At 41.9% G+C, this 14877-nt stretch overlaps 1 protein-coding gene across 3 annotated transcripts in view; it reads right to left on the bottom strand.

Annotated features, from left to right (window-relative positions):
- Window positions 1-7131, bottom strand: part of MRTFB (myocardin related transcription factor B) — a 67220-nt gene extending 60089 nt beyond the window's left edge. For 2 of the 3 annotated variants that reach the window (XM_066560528.1, XM_066560525.1), the window contains exon 1: window positions 4077-4164. The gene's annotated coding sequence lies outside the window, so the exon portion shown is untranslated. Of the gene's footprint in view, window positions 1-4076; window positions 4165-7115 lie in introns of those variants that run through there. The other variant, XM_066560526.1, reaches the window with a different exon arrangement.
- Window positions 7132-14877: the final 7746 nt, after the last annotated feature.

Consider the following 14877-nt stretch of genomic DNA (forward strand, 5'->3'; position numbering starts at 1 on the left):
TAATCTCCAGATCAACACCCATATTCTGAAATAATCAGGAAAAGTATTTTATTAGTATGGTGCCTGAAAACTCTGATGTTCCAAACAGTTTAATGCAATAATCCACAGTCCATGCCCTCAGTATTTTAAGAACCAATTTCTCACGATCTCCAAAGCTAAAATGAACTTGAATTCCATTTTCCCTACTGAAATTAGCTAAGGACTAATAGGACAAAAACTCTGGGTCAGGAGAGTTTATGTTGCCTAAGGCCAGTTTCAAAGAAGTCTTATCTGTTAAACTATTGTGTTCCAATATTTCAATCCATATACAAAGCTGCTTGTTTAAAAATAAGTAAGAAATAGATGGTGACATAAAATTGTTTACAGTAGATTACAAATTTCTGCACTTAGCAGCTGTCACACATTTACTTTCTGTAGTTCTTGTAGTTTGAGCAGCACTCAAAATATTTTAAAAAGATACTACAAAGCTTTATTAGAAACTGTTGGAAAATACAAGATATTTGTTAAATGTAATCTGGTATCAGATAGAAACACTGTAGCCAAGGAGTTTTTTCTCTTGGTTTATTTTCGTTGTTCTTTTTCTAGTGTCAGACAATAGTTATTTTTTCCCCAGATTACTTCAATACCCACTTTCCTGATTTCTATTCCTGTATTCTCTATTTTCTTCTATCCTCCATCTATCACTAAATCACCTCAATCAGTTTTACCCATCAAAAATGCTCTGTATACCATCCTTCCTCGATAACCTTTCCTTGACCATGTTCCTCAGGCAGCCAGCACAAGGCTTGGCTTAGGCTTTCCAAAGTCTCCCACCTATGCCAAGAACCCACAGGCAGCTGGGAGACACCATGGAATTCTCTCCTGCACCACCTTCAGGCCCCAGGTGCCCCAGGTATTTGGGAACAGCTGGTGTGGAAGCATGGCCAAGGGTCTCCTGTCAGTGTGGGTTTCCCTGCAGCACAGGGAAGAGCCCCAGTGTTTTACCCATCCCCAGCTCACACTGGGGGCTGGGCTGGCTCCACATTCCCACCTGTGCTCCTGCCCAGGACAGCCAGGATGAACTATGGGCCAGAGCAGATTCTCACCACCTGCATTTCACCCCTTCCAAGAGATTCTACTTTTCTCTTTTACCAATTTTGCACGACAAGTTTTTTAAATTAGGCTTCTGATGCAGGACCTGGTAAAAGAGTCATCAAATGGTTTAACTGGCAGAACAGAGGAAGGGTGGAACATCTGGCAGAGGAGGGAGGATCTGATTCCAGAAGAAATCACAAAATACACTCAGTTATTCATAGAAGCAAAGAAAGTTGGTTAAAACTGTCTAAAGACATAGAGAGAATTATTTAGGGCTTGATTCACATCGGAAGACTTATAATTCCCATAACCATAGAGACAGTTCATATTTTGCAAAAACTGACAGTATTTGCTCAGTACTTAGTACTTGAATGCTGCTGTATTATTTGACATTAATATAAAGAAGCATTACTGTAATTAACCCATACAAATTCAGAAATAATAAAGACTGCAAATTAAAGCAGTAATATCTCTTTAATTAAGTATTTACTAGAAAGACCATAATTGGAGCTCTACCCTCCTAAACTGGGTATTAAAAACCCTCTGCAGTCCAGACACTGCAAATGAAATTAACGTTGAAAACATTAAGTAGAAAATGGTGAAGTTTCCAGTTGTTTCTATAAATTCCTAACTCATACAGGTTACAAATCTTTAACAAAAACCTTATAAATATACTAAGTATACTTATAAAGAGTATAACTGTACAAAGAGTACAAATTACATACTGAAAAACATTAGCCAAACATTAAGGCTTTTCTTTTTTGGTACCTGTCTTAGTTGTACTTTCCATGGAAAAATATGTTTAAAATTTTATTTTTAAAGATGAAATCCTAAAAAAAATAGTGTATCAAGTGATATATAATGAAAAAACAGACTCAAAAATAGTTCAGAGTGATTTATTAGTCCATTCAAAAAATCCTGAAATAACTTAATACATTAACAATTTGAACTCATTTTAATGAGTTTCTCTGCTGAATTTTTATAAGCTACCTTTTACACTTCAAGAATGACTAAGACTCTAATTTTGATGTCTCTAGACTTTGTAAACAAGTTTTCAGCAACCATTCCCTAGCCTTCCAGCAGGCTTCTAGGATTAGACACAAAATGTGGAAACATGAACACAACTGCATGTCCTTCTCTCAGGTAGGTAACTAGGACTACCTATGTCATAAATTCACTTAGAAGGATAGAAAACCAGTGGGTGTCCTTTTTGTCTTAATTTTTTGTTTTGTTAATTTGTGTTTCACTAGTTGGTGTAAAGATCAAAACTGAGTGTAACCAGGACTTCTCTCTCACTTTGTTGCTTTTGGCACCATGCCCAAGTAAAAGCCCCTTCTCAAACATTTAATTAGTGCTTAAGCCAAGTACCAAATATGAAATCTTAAAATACTCTCTACTGAGTCAACAATCAGAGAGATCCAGTTTATTGGCCAAGCACAAAACTACATTAACATCTGGATTTAATTACAGTAATCTGAACACTTCAATAAATTCTGTAATGTGCATTTGCTTTGGAGTTTCAGGATATGGAAGATTTTTGTGGTAGACATCAATATTTGCCACAGAAGGAAAGTTTGAAAAAAGTTAAAAAAGTTGTATTCTGTAACTAACACTGGGCAATTCTGGCTCTTGAACTTCAGGTGCTAAAAATGTTTCAAAACAATGCTAGGAATACAGCACAGCATGGAAAAAGAAGCATTTCTTCATCTGAAGAAGCAAACATCAAACATTCATGGCTGTCAAGTGCAAATAGTCTTTATTTCAGTGGTTCATCTTTGGTTTTTGGACATGCAGCTAAAAAAGCAGCAGATTTATTCACAGTAAGAACCAAAGGTTGTAGATTTACTACAGGAGGACACAAGGTGAACTGGTTTGCCAAGTGTAATCAAACCTGCTCTTCATGGAGCCTGCACACAACCCTAAACACACCTTGCCTTCAGGTTAGGGGAAGCTCCCCTACATTTAAGTGTTTCTAGTTGGGATTTTTTGCCTAACACAGTTCTGGGGTTGTTGGAACACATCAATGCTACAGATACATACCCCCTTCTGTGTACATCCACTTCTGTACATCTTGTTCTTCCAGGCTCTGCAGCAGCTCTTGGCCATGACAGTAGTGTGCAGTGTCTGCTTTTTCTGTAGAGGTGGAACCAATGCTCTGGTTCATCTAGGAGGCCTCAGTGGAAACTATCAAGAGGCTTTAAGTCTTGGTTATCCTGAAAATCAGGCAACCTGTCCCATCCTCTTTTTCCCACACTGAAGATGAGGAGGGAAGGGCAGGATCAGAATTTTCACCATTTAGGGATCAGGTAACCTCCAGAAGCACACAGTTCCAGAACTGAGAATGTGTTAGTCAATGTAACCCAAGTTCCTTGTTTTACTGAGCTGCTTGACTTCCCTTGCTAACACCTCCTGAAACAGCACTATCAGCAGAGGCCAGCACCCTTTGTGACTCCCTTTGAGAGAGAATTTTCCTCATCTCTAACTGGATTGATTTAACCAAACCACACAGGATCTGGAGTCCCTCTGGAGGTGCTGTGCTGGTACAAGCCTGAGTCACTGCAGAAAAACTGTTAAAAGTAAACAAAATGTTCTACAGGCTGCTGAAGTTTTAATATCAAAACTATTCACATGTGGAAAACAGCTAACATCTATGAAGGCTTGCAAGCATGACAGTCCTCTAAAAAGAGAAAATATTGTTTAATCAGCATATGAGTAGTTAAGTCATAATCTTAAGAGGCAATTAAAACCCACTCATATCAAAGGCCAAAGCATAAAATCACAATAACTTGCTCTTCAGTTTATGTAATACATGTACTACCTATAACCAAATTTCTGTTTGTATAGGAACAGATCTCCTGGAAAACCTTCCATTTTAACAGGATTATAAAACCTTAAGCACAACTTAAAGGAATACCCTGCTCACTAAAAAAATAGCCTAGCAGCTTTATTAAAAAAAAAAAACTTATTTAAAAAGTTTAAATTTTTTAAGATACAGCACTTACCTTGTATCTCTAGCACCCTTGTAGAGTGTCTGTTTCAGCACATTCCTGGTTGGTTGGAAAGTAAAAAGGAAAAACAAAAATCACAAAGATGTCTCAAGGATTCGTTATTTTAAAAATTACATATTTTGTTCTACCTGAGAAATTAAAGTCTTAAGAATACTAGTTCAGATTTCTCAGCTTCTGCAGTTTTCAGATGTAAAAGTGTGTTATTAGGTTAAAATCCTGAGAGTACAGTGATTTTAATATACTTTATGTGCATCTTTTAGCACCTTTCATATTCCTACTCAAATTCTAAGATGATATTTGTCTTTCCAATTACCTCTGGCAAGAACAGCAGTACCAGAGGTGCATCATCTGCTCCTTTTAGCTCAACTGCAATACACAAAGTCAGTCCTAGTTCCTTCAAGTCTCCACACCAATTACACAAGTACCAATTACACAACAGAAATGCATTTTAGTTTTCTATAGATTCCAATACAATGGAATGTTTACAAAAAAAGAAAACTGTTCCCATCCACATTTTGTCTTTTCGGTATGTCATCAACTCAAATGGACCTGTTCCAACATCAACATTTCATTTATTAGAATACTTTAGACTGTGTGTGTACATATATACATATATAGACACATATGATTAAGTCAATAGAAACCTACTGCTCACCATATTTAGAAAAGTTTAAAAAATCAGTTATTTTAAAGTCTGGCATTTATCAAACGCTGTTTCATACAGTAACACTAATGGAGTTTGCCAGTTTTGGCTTTGAACCCACAGGTATTGCTCAGCCACACAATTTTACTTTTGGTCCCAGAGATGAATCCTATGAGACTACTTTTAATTCTTTTAGAGGCTGAAGCTGATGTTATGGTTTCTGTACATGTCAGTGACAGAGGTTAAAAGCTGCACATGTAAAAAACCAAAGCAAAACACACAAGAGGAAGAGGTTACAAGACGGAAATGCCAAAAAGAGCCAAAAAGGCCCACAAAAATAAATGGCCTATGGTAAAATATATTCCCTCTTCCTTCCAATAATCATTTCATCAGTAATCTAAACGCTGTTTAAAAAACCCCAAACCTCAACTAAGCATATTCCCTATCCAATATTTTTAAAGTATTTTATGCATATAAATCACTAAATTTGTTTGAATAGCTATGTATTAACCCTCACTATTAAAGCTGTTTGATACTACGTTATAATTCAACAGAATCTGACAAACAAAAGGTAAACATAAAGGTGATTTCCATGTTATTGTATGACTGCTTCTAAAAACTCATTTGCATCATTAACTTCAGTTTTCTACACTTCTCTAAATACTGCCAAATCCTGAAAGATATTCTGTACTCCCAACAATGTACTAAGGATGTTCAGCTTCCAGGTGTTTTTATTTGCTTAATAACTGGTGTCATTACCAGACAGCAATCTTGTCAAGTTTTAAATGCAGTTTATACCAAAAAGTCATACCTGCCCTAAGCAATTACACAGGACAGAAAACTTTAGGAAGGAACAAGATAAAATGTCACACATTAAGGGAATAATTTTATGAAATGCCAGCTGTGCCTTGGTTGAAAGCTTTAAAACCTCAATTAATTCAAAACCTAGGCATTTTTTTCTCATAAAGGAAAAGATGCATTGTGAGGAAGAAATGTGAACACCTTCGCATAAACAAGAACTTCAGAACATGCTGTACTCACAGGAAAGGGAAATCTTGGCTTTTTTTTCTTAAAAGGTGAGTGATGTTTAAGCTTTAAGTATTTTAGACATATTGACATACCAGACATTATGGAGGTGCTTTTGAAACATTCATAAAAGGATAATTTTCCTGATATTTACTTTATAGCTAAACAAACAGATTTATTCACTTTAAATCCTGTACTCTTTATTTCAGCCAATTGCCTGCAGCAAGCAGAAGTCCTGGTATCTCTTGACTGCACTGAGACTGCCTAACAGCAGTTTTCTGCACTGCACACTTGCACACCAAGACAAACCCCACAGAAACGGAACAAAGGCAAATGTATTTGCTGGCAGAAAGGCACGGCACGGCAGCAGAGCTCTGCACCTGGCTCCCCGCGGCCCCAAGAATGTCACTGCCGCAAGTGCCAGCCAAGGGACCTGCACCCGCATGTGGATCTGTGCATGCAGGTGCTGCGGATACATACACTTATTATCAACGCTAATTCTGGAATCATGGAATCGTCAGGCTTGGAAGAGACCTGTTCTATCGTCCAGTCCAACCATCAAACCAGCACTGCCACTGAAACCTCTAAAGCACATCACCCAGCGCCACATCGTCTTTTAAACGCTGTACGGATGGTGACTCCACCACCTTCTTGGGCAACCTATTCCACGCTAAAATGGATTGACCAAGTGCCATCTAAATCCAGGCATGCCGCAGAAAACGAGCCGAACTCGTTAACAGTCCCTGCTCTAAGGGTCGCAGCTCTCCTCACAGCCCAGTGACCTCCGCTGCAGCTCCACGATCGGGGACACGGAGGGCCTCCGGTCTCCCCCGGGCGGGGCGCTCCCATCTCAACGCCCGCAGGGCTCGGGCCGGGCCCGCAGCGCCGCCCTACTGCCCGCAGCCCCGCACCTCCCCCGGGAGCGAGTGTTCCTCCCTAGCAAGTACTAACACAGGACACATCCACCAGCGGCCGGGCCGGGGCGAGCCGCGTCGCAGGGCGCGGTGCGGACACCGGCACCTCCACCTGCTCGGGGCCCAGAGCGGCCCGGCGGGGCTGGGGGGCCGCCCCCCCGTGTGCCCAGCTGCGGCCTCGCGGGGACCCTGCCCGCCCCCGGCAGAGAGGGGGCGGCCGCCGCTCTCGGCACTCCCACCCCCTCAACCTCCTTCAGAAGGCTCTGCGGGCGGGGCGGCGCGCAGCCCACCCCGGGGCCGGGCGACGATGGCTGCCGGCGGTGCCGCTCTCGCTCAGCGGCCCGGCCCGGTTCCAGCGCGCGGCAGCGCGGCCGCCCCGTGCGGCGCGGACCCGCTGAGTCGGCGCCCGGCCGCGCGCCCCGCGCCCCCCACCCGCGCTGCCCCGCTCACCCCGGCCCGCCGCGGCCATGTTCCTCTCGCGAGCTCTGCGCCCGGGACCGCCCTCCCCGGGCGCGCGCCCCGGCGGTTGGCCCGCGGGCGGGGGCGGGGGAGCCGCGCGCGCTGGCGCCGCGCACGTGCGGGAGGCGGGGCGGCACATCCGGGCACTCACGCCCTCAGAGGGCCAGGCTGGGGGGAACCGGTCCCCGGTGCCTCCGGTGAGGGGTTACTGAACCGTTGAGGCTGGAAAAGAACTCTGAGATCATCGAGTCTAACCTGTGACCGAGCACCACCGTGTCATCCAGACCATGGCACTAAGGGCAACGTCCAGCCTGTCCTTAAACACCTCCAGGGACGGTGACTCCGCCACCTCCCTGGGCAGCCCATTCCAATGTCTAATCACTCTTTTTGGAAAGAAATTCCGCGTGCGTCCCACCTAAGCCTCCATTGGCGTAGTTTAAGACTGTGTACTTGCGTCCTGGCGCTGGTTGCCTCGGAGAAGAGTTGGACCCCTACCCCTACAACCTCCTTTCAGGTACTTGTAGAGCAATAAGGTACCCCCTGAGCCTACTTTTCTCCAGGCTGAGCCCCCTCATCAGCTCCTCATAGGTGCTGTGCTTCAGACTCTTCCCAAACTTCGTTGCCTTTCTCTGGACACACTCCTCAAGGGCCTTCCTGAACGGTGGGGTCCAGAACTCGATGCAGCACTCGAGGTGTGCCCTCACCAATGCCAAGTACAGGACAATAATTTCCTCGGTCCTGCTGGTCACACTATTCCTGGTGCAGGTATTTTTGAAAGCTTTGTCCCGGGCCGGACCGATCCGATCCCAGGGCTTTGTCCCGGGCCGGACCGACCCGATCCCAGGGCTTTGTCCTGGGCCGGACCGATCCGATCCCAGGGCTTTGTCCCGGGCCGGACCGACCCGATCCCAGGGCTTTGTCCTGGGCCGGACCGACCCGTCCCCGGGGCTTTGTCCGGGGCGGGCGGAGGCTTAGGGTGCCCGTGTCTCTTCTCGGGGTGCTGCAGTCACACAGATTTGAAATTCGAAGCCGATGGATTGGGTATGGCTTCAAATGTTGGCTGTGCAAACATTCACAAACAAGATGGGACTCATACCTCGTGTATTTCACCTTCAGGCTTAGCTGTCAGTGTCTGAGGTGACTGAACTTGATTCAACATCAAACCAATCACGAGGAAAAAAAATTCTTCAAAGAAGTTTTGGAAACCTGATGATTTACACTTGAGAATGTGCAATAGAGAACAGAGGCATTTGTTCTGTGATCAGAATATGATCATACATGCACGCAGTAATTTATTGCACATATTGTGCAACACTGTACTCACAGCGAATATCTAACAAATTGACTTTTACTAATACCAAGCCAGTCCTGTTCTATAAGTACAAACTGCATCAGGCCCAGTATTGTGCAACCCTGCTTTTGAGTTGTATTTTTTTTTTCTGAGGTCACAAATTAAGTACTAAGCTGCCATTTGGTGCAACGGTCTAATACAGCTTTTTTATTATTTGCAATTTGCTGATGTCCAGGAGCTTGCTAAGAGACTGCATCGAGCTTACGCTACGTGCTGACCAAGCAAAACATGGTTCCCTGCTCCAAAAGAGTTTTACAGTGCACTTGTTCAGCAGTGATACCACAGGCACAAAAAATCAGTTATAATTCCTTATGATTTTAAGACAACATTCCAATACACTTCACTAATAATGGATACTTTGACATTGAAAGAATTACTTGTTCAAATTGTTTTAGATGGGTTAGAAGGTTATTTTTTGGTTAAGCTTTGTAAAACAGTGTAAATTTCTCTTATATTTCACTAGATTACAGTTAGCTAATCAGATTTTATCCAATTCCAGAAGCAAACTAAAAACAACAATGTACAAGAGCATTGTGCAGGAGGTGGAAATCTCTTTAATTTTGCAATGCAGCCTGGATCATTCTGGTTGTTCCAATGGCTGCATTAATGGGCATTGCCCATTCATTGATAAGAAGGGCATAGACATGGATCATATTGCAGAACACATGGAGTATTCCTTGCTAAAGAATACTATAGAACTTGAAAAGCCTGGGAAAAAAATGTCTGAGACAAAGGTGTGTTAAGGGGTTTGACATAAAACACAGATGGTGCTCATTTCTTGAAGGTATTTGTGCTTTATGAAACCACATGGTGATAGGAGTCAATGAAAAAGACACATTTAAAGTGGCAATTAACTACTTATAAACAGTTTCTTCCATAAAATCACTCCATGGAAATTGTCCAGCTGCACACAATTGTTCTTCACTTTTGAGCACCACCTTTCCTGTCTTGGGCACGGACATGTACAACACTTCCTTCTCCTTACAGAATAGTTCAACAAGAGCCCTTGGCATATGCCTCCAACAATAACAATGGGCTCTGTATTCCCCTTTTTTATAACAGGATAAGGATGAGAAGCACTGTACAGTGGTTGAAGCTGGCAGAGCAATGCAATGCTCTGAAGTGAAAGGATGGACCCCCCTCTCCCTCTTGCTTTCAAACCAGTGTTCTGCTGTTAGAAAATGCAGAACATGAAAAGCAGATAAATGATCCAATATCAGCATTTTAATATTCCAATTGATGCACAAATAAAAACATTGGTTGTGATTTATAGTGAATATGTATTTAATCATGCAATTGTAAGCTGCATATTTTAGGGAAGGATTGTTTGTTTAATGAAACAATGCAAATATCTTTTGGGAATTATTTAGAAATAACCTATGCTTTTCAATTCTAGTACAGGCTTTAAAGAAAGAATTTGATTATTCTAGAGATGTAAACACTGTGGTTAGATTTGTCAATAATCACTTCATTATTTAAAACATACAATACTATATAGTAGTGTCAACTAGAGATTCCATGAGGGTATTAAATTTCTAGATGAAATTCATTGAGTAAAGACCACCATTTTGCCACCTAACTTGCAGGATTACAGAATAGTAATGCAGTTGGCTTGCAGTTGAGCAAGCTACTTTGAAAGTAGGGCAAGAACTACTACAGCTTCTCCTGAAGTCATATAATTTGTAATTATTATGTTTCAATATATTCCTTAATGGCCTGAGATCAAAAGATTGACAAAACATGTTATGTGAGGAAGAAATAACTACTTTCTCCACAAAGCTTTCTCCAAAGGGCTGTAAGTGAGGGGAAGTGGATGAGTTGTTGATACAGCGTTATTTGCATTTGTGGAAGCTTTTAACTCTCTAGTTACAAAATGGCAGCATAGCTCACAAGGGGTGGCTCTCTCCCAGGGGAACAACTCCTTGAGTGCCACAGAAATCAAAGGACAGGAATGTCTTTGTGAAGTATCCTGTTGTGGCTGCTCTTCAAGGGGACTGCTGGACTAGATGGACTTTCAGTGTAAACCACAGAACCAGTTCTTATTTGACAAGGAAATGAAAGAGGAAAAGGCAGCATTTATCAACATCATAGCTGAAAACAAAAGCAAAAATATGGAAACCTCTCACCAGCTTACAAGTTAAATGAGTCAGTTAAATAAGCATTATAAATCATTATGATATTGAAACAGCTATATTACAGAAACATTAGGCTGACCTTATCTCTGCTATAATGTTTTTGGTATTCCCTGGAGAAACTTGCTAACATCTGAACCCAGTGATTCTACAGAAGGGACTCGATGTCTGACAGCAGCTTTCCTGCAGTTTTGGTTTCCATTGCCAACCACAGTCATGCTGACCTTACTGAATGGAGCTCACTGCAGGTCATCAGTAGCTCCTCATAAAAGAAAATAGCATTACACTTCAGGTTACATCTGAGAAAATAATATACCTGATCACCACTGGCTGTTATTACATTAGGTTTTAACACTGCCAAACGGTGGTTATCCATACTAATTGTAAAATCAGTCTTGCACTGAAGCTTTAATAGTCTGTCACAAGAAATGCATATTTGTTAATGGCATTTAAGTTCTATTTTTTCATTTTTATTTGGTCTTTCCATTAGTTTCTTTCCTTTAATTCTCCTAATAACTTCTTTGTTATTGTTGTTGTTATTTTCCCCTGTGGGGTACCTGTATCCCCTCTATCAGTCCATTTTGCCTGCATCAGACCTTTCTGCCTGTTTTTCCTCTCGTGTAGATGCAACCTCACCTTTGAATATGTGTATATTCCATCTCTGCAGCCTCCTCATGCCTCTTTTCTCCTCATTTGCCTGCTCCTTTAAGCAACAGGACAAATGCCAGAGGCTGCTGTTCTTTCGTGGCTCAGCCTTAGTCCTGCAGTTTTGCAGAAATTGGAGGCTTGCAGGGAGGAGATTGAGTTGGCAACAGGAGTCTGCCTACCTACCCCTAGGCTGCAGGTTTTGTTACCTGCTCCCTGTCCTTTTACTTAACACCTGGTAGAGACAAAAAGAGATGAAAGGAAAAAAAGGAAAAAAAAATACCCAAACCCACTCTCTGTATCTGTTTCCTACAGATATACCAAAAAGAGTGAGGAATGCACTGTCAGCTGGAGCTAGTGGAACAAATTTGGCTTTGGACACATCCTTGTGCAGATGTAAAGTATAGATCCCCAGCTACTCCTGGGCAGTAGGTGAATATAAATGCCCAGGACATTAAAGCTATTCTGTTTATATCTGAATTTATGTGAAACAAAAATCTTCTTCAATAAGCAATGTTCATTGCCAAAACAGTGATGGCCTTATTAGTGGCAGAACAGTGCAGCTCCTTCAAGTTTGGGGTTTGTAACTCGGGGTGTGACCAGGTAGAATTGTTGCTTTGGTCAGTGCTGAGGCATCTGGAAGGATACGAAAAGTCACAGACCAATGTGTGTGGGTTTGGGCCAGTGGCTGTGGGAGAAACACTTGTTGGCTGTGGGGCTCTAAAGGCTGCTACAGTTAGCCAAGGAGACTTGGGAAACTTTTGGGCTATCCCTTGGGGAAATGTGTTTCTAGAGAGCTGAGGGTACATGCTCTAGAGAGCTGAGCACACTCACAGGATCACCTATGTTAATCAGCTTTAGGATTTGTTCATATCATGAATATTGAAAATGGAGCTGCTGGTCATTTTGCACTTTAAAATGATTGCTCATTTTGTGTAACTGAGCTAACAGTGTAGAGTGGTTAAACTGCAGACGTGGGATCTAAGTGTGAGGAATTAATTCCCCACAGTTGCTGAAAGATCCTGAACTCTTTGTCACTTACTTCTCTTGGTCTTCAAGAATGAGGATTTCTGAAATTTCTGGTGAATGATTTGTGGAGAGGGTGTTTGCAGTGGGCATGTTTGGTATTATTTTGGGAACACTGGCAGCCAGCCCTTTACTTCTAATTAAATGAGAGAGAATTTCTAACAGAGAGAGCTCCTTAATTTAATTTTAATTTTTGTCAGAATGCCCAGAGCATTGAATGGGTGTTTGATCATTGGAACAACGTCCTTAGCACAGATCAAATGAATAAATACAATTAATTTACTACCACCACAGGAAAAATTCTAAGATTTTGTTTTTACAGATTGAGACTGATAATGAATATACAACCCCAAATGTATGATACTCTTGCATTTTCCATGATGCAAGTCCAATTTCTCATGTAAAGCTCAGGCATGAGAGGCAGAAAGGAATTCCTTTGGTATGTGTGAGATGGAGGCTTTTCTAACTCCCTTTTGGGGATTGGTGATTCCATGGGCTGCTAGTCCCAGGTAGTAACTGAAACCTTTTCCCAAAGATTGCAGCTATATTAGTGCTCATCTTTGTTTTAAAGCATTTTGAAATATAGTTAATCTACAAGTTTGGCAAAAGAACAGTGTAAAATGGAAAACCAGCAAAATGTGAGGAGACTGCTGTTCATTTTGTAAGGCAAAGCTTGTGACTTAAGAATGCTGCTTAGCAGCAGATGGGGAAAATCTGAAGGTGATCACATTGTCTTGCAGTCCCTGAAAATTAATTATGTGTGTTCATTCTGCCTTTTAAGTCCCATCCTTTTCATGCCCTGTTGTGCTTGTTCCTTGGGTGAGGACTGTGAGAAGGCTCAGCCATGTAACCCAGTTTTGCCATTCCCGTTCTCACGCTGACACCGTGGGGACGCAGAGCTCTGGCCCAGGCTGCTCCAGTTGTCTGCAGCACTGAGCTGGTGCTGGAACAATTCCTTCTGATCACTAGGGAAGGCCAGCCAGAGGTGGCTGGGAAGGAAGGGAGGGAGGAGTCTCAGACTGAGGAGTCTCTGTGGATGGCTCTCACTAAGCACACACATCTGTCTCTATTTGCACCATTCACCACCAAGCCTTGGTGCATCTCCTCCTCTGCAGCTTCTCACACCTTCTTCTCCAATGGTTTGATTTCATATGTCTTTTTCACACTTTCAAAGAACATGGGGTGGCTTTGCTTTTCTAAGTTTGATTTCCTTAGGAAATTGCCCAGATTGAAAAAATTATTTTATGGCATTGCTAATGAAATTGGCAGATTGTGGCATTTGGGAAGCTGTAGAGTACCCATTTGATTCATGTGCCACTGCCATCATTCCGCATGCACAGGGTAGAAGTACAAATACAATGTTATAAATTGGCATTGCACATGCCTTCCCTGTGAACCAAGGCTTATGCTGACCAAGTCATTAATCAACTTGGTAGGCCTAAAGTATAAACATCTCATACCCAACTGAAAGATTCATTTGCATAAATAGTAAAGGAAGCAGTGATTTGCATTCATATTTAACAGGTATATGCCACCAGAGATGGTTTTACTTTTCCCTGGGGGAACTTCAACTTTTCAAAAGCAGTTTGGACACAACATAGCATGGGAATTACCTAGAACAGTTACATTTTTTGTTGTTCTTTTGTTTTTTTGTTTTTTTTTTAATAAGCTGAAAAGCAAGGCACTTTCAAGGAAGGGTACTGGTTTTCTCTACAGAGTGCTGAGGAAACTTCAGGGTAAATTATTCAAGATATTGACTAGGGATAAGACAGCAGACTAGAAGTTTTGTTTTGTAAGAACTGTCACCATATATTGATTATTCTTACTACTTTATAAAACCACATTTAAAGACTTGATCATATGCCTATATCCTCTAGTTGCATCTACACACAACCTGGGAAAAAACTACCACCATACAGCTGCTAATTTGAGCTTCCAAATTGAAGGTTTCAATGTTCAGTTAAGATGCAATTAGTTGAAAATGAGGCATTATGTACCAAAATCCCTGTGTCAGCTTTGAAACTTAAGCTTATGATGAAGTAAGACATTCCCAAACTGAAGTTATGGCTGCATTCTCTCTTCCTCTCTGTGCCAAACATGTGTTCGTAATCCTTTCTACTCACTCATTATTTCTTAACACAAAATAGCAAATTAGGTCCGTATGAGACTTTTGGATAAATAAAACCAGATCATAACTGATTTGGCTCTCAGCCTATTTTGATATCTGCCAGTTTAAGCAGTGTGACCCTAAAAATAAGGGTCAAGCTAATTACGGTTGCTCAGAAATCCAGATTTTCCAGGTCTGAACTGGGTCCTGCCTGCCAACTTGAATTTCTCGGTATTCCTGAGTATTTAAAACCCACTCTTAGAAGAAGGATTTGAATTGAAAAACTCTAGCAGCAAACAGGAACTTCTTGGTTCTTGACTCCATGCTACCACTCAATCCCCAGCTTTCCTGTCTTACAGGGTAGTTAGACACAACCCAGAAGGTAAGATTCAGCTGGCTTCTAGACAGGCTTTTTGTGAGCTCATGCCATGGAATAGTTGTCCCAAAGTTGCCATACTTGGTCCCAAAGCTATACTGGAGGTGGCAGAATGT

The sequence above is a fragment of the Molothrus aeneus genome, chromosome 16, assembly GCF_037042795.1.
Source record: "Molothrus aeneus isolate 106 chromosome 16, BPBGC_Maene_1.0, whole genome shotgun sequence".
Taxonomy (NCBI): Eukaryota; Metazoa; Chordata; class Aves; order Passeriformes; family Icteridae; genus Molothrus; species Molothrus aeneus.